Source organism: Elephantulus edwardii, unplaced genomic scaffold, assembly GCF_000299155.1.
Source record: "Elephantulus edwardii isolate Elephantulus edwardi_28Jun2011 unplaced genomic scaffold, EleEdw1.0 scaffold00206, whole genome shotgun sequence".
Classification (NCBI taxonomy): Eukaryota; Metazoa; Chordata; class Mammalia; order Macroscelidea; family Macroscelididae; genus Elephantulus; species Elephantulus edwardii.
This window is the reverse complement of record NW_006399956.1, coordinates 3,119,002-3,127,903: the sequence shown is the minus strand read 5'-3', so window position 1 is coordinate 3,127,903 and position 8,902 is coordinate 3,119,002. Positions and strand designations below refer to the sequence as shown.

Below are 8,902 nucleotides of genomic sequence, written 5' to 3'. Positions count from 1 at the left end.
AGTTTGGCTAAGTTTGTGTTTTGACACAAGTTCCCTGGAGGCAGAGTAAGTTCCCAGATGGTAACCAAAGAGTCAACAGTTTAAACCCACCCAGCAGCTCCACAGGAGAAGTGACCTGGTGATTTTCTCCTGTAAACATTATCACCTAGGAATCTCTATGGGGAAAGTCTAGTTTATCCTAAGGGGTAAACATGAGTCAGAATCAATTCAGTGGTACACAGCAATATTGTACAGTGACATAATACCTAGAAAATGGACAGAGAGAGACTTAGAAAAATAAAATTATCTTAGTTTTCACAGGGAAACATGAAAGGATTAAACATGGTTTGTGAAAAATGTTATCTTTTGCAAGCATCCTAGTTCAATTTAGATTAACCTCCCATGATCTCATTCTGTCAAGTCCATAAAAATATGGACCTTTAGATGTTGAGCCTGTTTGTTCAATTTCTTTTTTCTAGATATAAAGATTAAGGAAGGAAATGCAGTCCTTCCTTATCTGTATGGATTATATAGCTTCAGGATGAAACTGAAATGCCTTCTTGAAGGAATAATTCTAGATTTCATTTATCTTCATTGTGAATATTTGTAGAAATTGAAGCAATGTATATATCTCAGATGAATTACTTCATTTTGTTTTTTACCTCCTCTGATGAAAAACTTGTGTTGGCAATTTTAGGTAGAAATATACCAAAGCTTTGATTTTATTTTCTTTTTGGAATCTTTATACACGTGTTGATAATAGTATATGACAGGACTGGTTTCAGATCTTTTGTTCATAGGGTCGCTATGAGTTGTCTTTGCCTCGATAATGCCTAACAACACCACCACCACCAACAACAACATATTTTAATTTTATACACACACTTGTACTCATAGCATTATGAAATACACATTTCTGATTCTTTTACAGATTTATACAAATTCAATACCTTTTATAAAAATTCAATATTTTTGCATGGAGTTCATCCTTCATTTTAAAATACTTCGAGGGAAGACTCTCAACAAGATGGATTGACATAGTGACTGTAACAGTGGGCTTGAGTATGTCAAAGACAGACTAGCCAGAGTGCACGTCCATTGCTCATGTGGTTGCTGTGAGTTGTAGTCTACTCTACGGCACTTAACAAAAACAACAGTAACGCATTAGGATGGTCTGGTGACTCCCTAACCATGCAGTTTGAATCTACCAGTTGATCCAATGGAGAAGATGGATGATTTCTTTTTCCTGTGTGATTTACAACCTCTAACAAGTCACTGAAGGATCAGCTATGTGTTGATTCCAACTTGAGGGTACATAACAATAGTATGTTTACCAAATTTAAATCTTTTCCTTTAATAACAGTAACAAGAGAGTTCTGTTGGCCTAGTAGATAGAAAGTTATGCTACCAAGCCAAAGTTGGGTAATTTTAATCTGCAGCCCTCAGGCCTACTTTTAATTTGGTTTTTGTCAGACATTCTTCTAAGTGGTAGAGCACTGGTCTGTCCGTTTGCTGTACAGAGGGAACTCTTGGTTGCTGTGATACTAAACACTGTAACACTGACGTGTCAGATGTGATAATGGTTACCCCTGGTGGATAGTATTTAGTGGAGCTCCCCTATTAAAACAAGTTTGGAAGCAGGAGTGGCATCCACTTCTGAAATAGCTTGCCTCCAGAAACACTATGAACTTGGAGAAATGAAAGTTATACAGTTGTTGAGGTATTTCATTCATAGGGTGGCTGTGAGTCATCTATGACTCTATGCCACTTAACAACAGCAGTGATTGAAGCATTGGACAAATATAAGAACATAAATATTAAGATCACAAAAACCTGGTGCTATCAGCTATTAAGATAAATAGACTACATTTCTAAAACCTTTCTCAGTACAATAATTTTAAAACTTATAGAAGAAACAGTGAACAGCCTGATGATTTGCTGCACTTATTTCATTATGACCAGCCCCTTGTCTGCACCCTGATGACTGTTAAGTATATTCCATCCTGGCAATGTTAAGGCTTTCTGAATGTCAGTGAGATGTCTGCCCACATCATCTGTTATAAAAATCTGCTGTATCAATAGGCTCTTATTCATGGAACTCTTTCTTAGAATCCTGGAAACTCACCTACTTCCTTAGAAAATATAATTTTTCCCTTATGGAAGCCTGACCTCGTCTTAATAAACATCATAGTAAGCAATGCTCCAGGCCTTTTTCACCCATTCACTACTTAATAGTTTGCTCAAAGTGAGAAAAACAGTAATTAAATAAGAACATAAATGTTGCCGATTGTTGGTGATTATTCAGATTGTTGTTGTTGTTGTTATGTGCCGTCAAGTCGTTTGCAACTCATAGCGACCCTATATGTACAACAGCCCTAAACCCTGCTCTATCCTGTGCTAATCGCATGGCCTCTGACACACTCATCCCGATTATCCCAGTCATTGAATCAATCCACCTCATAGAGGGTCTTCCCCTCCTGCACTGTCCCTCCACCTTACCAAGCATGATGTCTCTCTCCAAGGACCTGTCTCTCCTTACAACATGTCCAAAGTATGTCAGACAAAGCCCCAGAATCCTTGCCTCCAAGGAGTAGCCTGGTTTAACCCTCTCCAGAATGAATCTGTTTGTTTTCTTGGCAGTCCAGGGTACATTCAATACTTTTCTCCAGCACCACAGCTCAAAGGCATCAATTCTCCTTCTATCTTCCCTAGTCATTGTCCAACTCTCTGATGCATAACAAGTGATTGCAAAGACCATGGCCTGTATCAGGTGCACCTTAGTCTCCAGAGAGACACCGTTGCTCTTGAGTACTTTAGAGAGGTCCCTAACAGCAGACTTTCCCATCGCAATACGTTTTTTAATTTTCTGGCTGCTGGTGCCAAGAGTGTTGACCGTGGAGCCAAGCAAACTGAAGCTGTGAATAATCTCAATCTCTTTGCCAATAAAAGAGGAAAAACCAAAGTTGAAAAGTGACTTAAAATTATGACAAGTAAGTTATAGTTGCTAGATATTTTAATGCATAATTATATTTCATTGCAATACACATGACTAACACAAGTGGAATTCTCGATCCTTTATAAAACCAGTTAGAATATTTACCCTTATATAAAGTGCAAGGAATTCCAAAATACTCTCATAGGGATCCTATATCCTAGATATTTTACTTAACTATAATGACGATATACTTTACCCCTTATAAATAATACTTTTATGTTACCAAAATTTTCAGAGTCCTGGGATAGGGGAGAGAATAATATATCTTTCCTTATTACAAGAGCAAATTGAGACAAGTAATAATACCTATTTTAAATCTTTAAATGTTAAACTAGTAATAAAAATCATGAGTAATAAAAAGGCAAAGAGATTCCAAAAGACCAGGAAGTTCTAAGGGCTAAGTCTAGGAAAAGACACAACGTTTTGGGAATAGCTGGTAGAGCTATTTATGTAAGAGTGCATATAGAAGGGACTTGGGGAAAAGACTAGAAAGTGTTTTTCTTGAAAGTCTGACTTGGCAGTACATCCATCATCCCACTGCTACTGGGTTGATTTCTGCTCAGTAGCTCTATAGAACAGAACAGACCAGTCCTATAGGAATTCTAAGACTAAGTATTTGTGGAAGCCGGATGCCACATCTTTTATCTGTTGGGTGGGTAGTGAGTTTATACCACTGACCTTTTGATTAGCAGCTGAGAATTTTGAACCACTGTACCTCAGGAAACTTTATGTCCTATTTTATAGTTGTGTAACTTAGGACAAATCCTTGATTCTCAGCTTCTTCACCTGTAACTTGGAAGTTTTAGCATCTCCCACATGATTTTGCAAAAAAAATTTAAATGCAATAATATAAATATTCATTATACTTTTCAGAGCACTTCAAAATGCCTTGTTTTTGTCTCATCTACATTTTCATCCTCTATTTTACCTTGTTATTCTTAGCTTAGAGTACTCAGCACCTCAAAAACGCTTTGGTATGTTGAATTTGGGAGTTTATAACATAAGTTTTCGCATGCACAAATTGGGAGAGAGTAGAAATACCAATTTACTTAGCAGTTCATATTGTTGTTGGTAAGTCAACTCCGACCTGTAGTGACCCGGTGGACAACCTGTGCCATCCCCAGGATCACTGCCGTGTTCAAGCACGTTATTTCAGTTGTGTTAGTCCACTTCATTGAGAGTCTTGCTCTTTTTCTCTGGCCGTCTACCTTTCCCAGGATTATATCTCTTCTGATAACATGCCCAATGTAGGTGAGCTGAAGCTTCGTCATCCTTGCTTTTAAGGAATGACATGGTTGAACTTGTTCTAAGACAGACTTGATTGTCCTTTTTGGCAGTCCATTCATTACTCTTTACCACAATTCAAGGGCATCTATTCTTCTTTTATCCTTGCTCATTGTATAACTTTCCTATATGTAGGAAGCAACTGAAAATACCATGACTTGGTCAGGTGTACCTTTGTCTTGTCTCATACCCATAGGTATTTATAGTTAACATATTTTATTAGATGTGTCTTTCTAAAAACTGACATGATTGCTGTCTCATAAAACCATCACTTGTTTCAGAATGCTCTGTATGTTTCTTTTTCCTTTACTAAGGACAGTGAATGCTACCTTTCAGAATCTTTATATCTTAGTCAATATAACTCTCTGAATTAACTTTGACCTTCTTCAATTTGAATTAAGATATTAGCCAACTATCTAAATCTTCAAATATTAAATTGTGTTTAAATACAATAAAGCTTATGAATTACCAAATTTTATTTGTGTCATATATCCAGATACATTTCATGTATTACATAATTAAAAGATACCTCCATGTCTTTTTGTTAAAATTGGTCTTGAATAAAGGGAAATAGTAAAGTAATTCATGTGAAAATTTAAACCAGTTTTTGCATGTAGAAATTTGATCAGATCTCCGTAGACCAGGAAATTATTAAGCTTATATCAAAATTTCCTAGGAAATACTATTAATAAATGTATTTGCATTACAAAAGGTGAAATTAAGTTGCTTAATTTTGAACTAAATTGTATATCTTACTTAGCTTTTCTTTGGAAAAATGACTATTCTTTCCTTTGAAGACTGTTTATTCGACTCTGTACTAAGTTGTTGAGTTTTTTAGTAAAAATATTTTTAATAGAATCTATTCTTTAGAAGGAACATATGGGAGTAGTTGATTGCTTCATCACAACTGGCATCTCGCCTCTAGCTGTGTCCAATAACCTGCTATAGCTGGTTTTAGTGTACAATTACTAAAGTTATTATTGGTCATAAAAGTTGTTAAGTACTTAGAGTTATAATGGGATCTCTGCAGAGTGAAGGTGAGTATATCATTTCTATCTGACCTTTATAATGTCACCAATCTATAATAAATACTAAATATTTATGTTATAACCGTTTATTTAACTTTAAATAATAAGTTTTAATTTGTTTGAGTTCAGCTAATAAGGTGGCATGAGTGAAAGAGATTCATCCTTAGTTATAAATTACAAAACAAGTAAATCTACAAATTCTGTCATGAAATGCGTTTTGAAAACAACAGCAAAAAACATGGAACCCTGTGTTTCTCAAAGAGACAGTTACTGTTTTCGAAAAATTCCATGAAAACCAAAAGTATTTTAAAATGATGTGTGACATAAAAGTGTATAATTTATATGTCATTGTCTAGCTATGTATATGTATTGATATTGTTGTTGTGCCGTTGAGTCATAGATGACTCATAGCAACCCTATGAATGAAAGACCTGAACACTACTTGTATAACTTTCATTGTTCCTCCACATTTACAGAGTTCCAGAGGCAAGCTATTTAAGAAGTGGGCACTATTGTTTGACATTTAAGTGGGCCACTTAAAAAAAAAAAACAAACTTGCCTTAATTTCTTCATTTGAGAAGTAAATTATATATATGTGTGTCTGTGAAGATATATATGCATATAAATATGTGTAATTCCTCACTAGTACTTTCCTGCATTTGTATTTATATTTGCTATACCAAATATTTATAGCATACATAATATATATAGTATAATTTACATGACTATTCTCAGACCAAGCATATTGTTGTTGTGTGCTGTCGAGGCTGAACCAATTCATTGCTGACTCTCCAGCAAGTTTTCAGAGGCAGTAAATCCCATCCTGAAGAGCAGTTGGTAGATTTTAATTTCATGCTTTCAGAATTGCAGCATAATTTATTACCACTAGGCCACCAGACATCCATCAACTAGGCATACTTCTGTAAAAGTAGAATATAACTGTATGTGTATTATCATAAATTATGTGTTTCTAAGTTGGACAGTAATTTATGGTATAAAGATTAGCCTATCACTATTTCCTTTATATAATTTAGAAACATATTTATACAATAAATTCAAATTCATAGGATATATTGTATACCCTAAGATAAAAAAATTATACTTCCAGCCCAAAAGCAAACAGTTCAAATCCACCTGCTTCTCTTCAGGACAAAGATAGGCAGTTTCCTCCCTTGTGAAAACCTGCTGGAGGGTCAGCTACAAGTCGGATCAGACTCTACAGAACATAAGAATAACAACAACAACAGCAACTATTAAAATTATTATGTCAATTTATCTTGGTGAGAGTCTTATCGTTCTCTGACCCTTCATATTTTTCAGTACGGTATCTTTTTCCAAGGACCAACCCCTCCTGACAATAAGTCCGAAGTATTTGAGAAAAAGTTTCACCAAACTTTATAATGCACCTGAGTAGTTGTTGTTGTTGTTGTTATGTGCCGTCGAGTCGCCTGCGACTCATAGCGACCCTATGGACCGTATGTACAACAGCCTTAAACTCCGCTCTGTCCTGTGCCAATCGCAAAGTCTCCGACACTCCTATCCCAATTATCCCAGTCACTGAATCAATCCACCTCATAGAGGGCCTTCCTCTCCTGCGCCGTCCCTCCACCCTCCCAAGCATGATGTCCCTCTCCAAGGACCGGTCTCTCCTCACAACATGTCCAAAGTAAGTTAGACGGAGCCTCAGAATCCTTGTCTCCAAGGAGCCACCCGGTTTAACCCTTTCCAGGACAAATCTGTTTGTTTTCCTAGCAGTCCATGGTATTCTCAATACTCTTCTCTAGCACCACAGCTCAAAGGCATCAATTCTCCTTCTATCCTCCTTAGTCACTGTCCAACTCTCTGATGCAGAACAAGTGATAGCAAAGACCATGGCCTGTATCAGACGCACCTTAGTCTCCAGAGAGACACCATTGCTCTTCAGTACTTTGGAGAGGTCCCTAACAGCAGACTTTCCCAGGCCAATGAGCCTTTTAATTTCCTGGCTGCTGGTGCCAAGACTGTTGACTATGGAGCCAAGCAAACTAAAGCTGTGTACAATCTCAATCTCTTCACCATCCAGAGAGTGAATATTATGTTGATTCCTTCTAGAGGTTCTAAGAGAGACTTCATACCATCTGTCATTGACTCTGCCGTAAAGTTCATGTTTTCTTTTCCTGTATCTCTGTATAATTTTCTCCTTTTCATTCATTGAATTTAGGACCCATCCTAACCCAGATCTTTATATCTGCAGATATTTTGTATTGTTGGCAAATAAATTCACACCACAAATTCTGGAGAAGTTATAACTTGGACATAGGTGTATGGGAGAGTCACTTCATTCCCAAACCAAAACAATCCATTACTTTAAAGTCAATGCCAACTCACATCTTTCTCTTGTGGAGCCCCTGGTGGGTTTAAACCACCAACCTTTCAGTTATCCTCTGAGTTCTTAAACACTATACCACCACTGGTGAATCAATTGAACGCACTTCATCTGTTGCATCTGTACTCATAGATTGACCATCATTTATTTTAAGTGTTTGAAGTTCTGGTGGCCTTGTAGCAAGAAGCTACCATTTGTTCCCCAGGATGGGCAATCTCTTCCCAAGCTGCCTTCGAAAATCCACCAGAGTGTCAGCTATATGGGTTGGTTCAGAATGTATGGTACACAACAAGATATCATGTATCCTTGTAAAGTATTAGCCCCAAATGAAGTAGAGGACTGATGCATTCAAAAATGCTGTCAGCATCCAATACTGCTCTGCCTCCCAGCTATATTGACATTGTACCTTTGGTCAGACCTTTGTGTAGTTGTTTTTCAGCGTGGTTGTAGTTTGTAAAGACACAGTATTATCACTGATTGATGCAGTCGATAGGCCTTGGCTTCAGAGGACTTTAATTCATTACCCTACCTCTTAAAAGCTTCATAAACTTCACCCCCTCACTCATTCTTACTGCCTTGGAGTAAGAACTGACTGACAGCTTACCTTCCAGCAGGTTTTCAGAGGCCGTGAATCACACAGAAGATGATTGTTTATTTTTCTCCAGTAAAGTGGGTAGGGGATTTGAACTACCGGAGAAATCCCACCTTTGGTTTAGCTGTGAAGCTTTCTAGTACTACTATACTACTTCTTGTTGTTACCTCAAATTGTGTGCCTCAGGATTACAGTGTGGCTTCTGAAGAGCTCACTTAGAATGTTATTCAATAATAAACTTAAAACATTATTCAATCTTTCTGCTCTCCGGTTTCTAAATACTAGGTAATAATAGTAACGTATGTAAAGCTCATAATGAATGATAGTTATTATGATTTGTGGATGTTTTTCCCCAGGTTAACTCTAGCTTCATGGTTTATTCTAGGTTAGAATCAATAAAAATATGTTTCACTTCTATTGCTGAGCATGTGGACATAGCCTAAGGGTCATTTGTACCTAATCTATACTAGTTCAGTTTATGAGAGCTGTACAAACTGCCTTTATCATGAAGAAATTTAAAATACTGGTTTTACTTATTTTTTTATTATTATCATTATACACTAGACTCCTGACCATCTGGATAGTGAATTATGTATCACTTTGGGGCCATGTCTAATATGATGCCAAAATATTTGATGAATTCAGTCAAATTTTTAAAT

General features: G+C 36.7%; 1 protein-coding gene across 5 annotated transcripts in view; it reads left to right on the top strand.

Annotated features, from left to right (window-relative positions):
* SOX5 (SRY (sex determining region Y)-box 5) overlaps positions 1-8,902 on the top strand; it is a 610,606-nt gene that overhangs the window by 319,817 nt on the left and 281,887 nt on the right. The gene's annotated exons all lie outside the window — the stretch shown is intronic.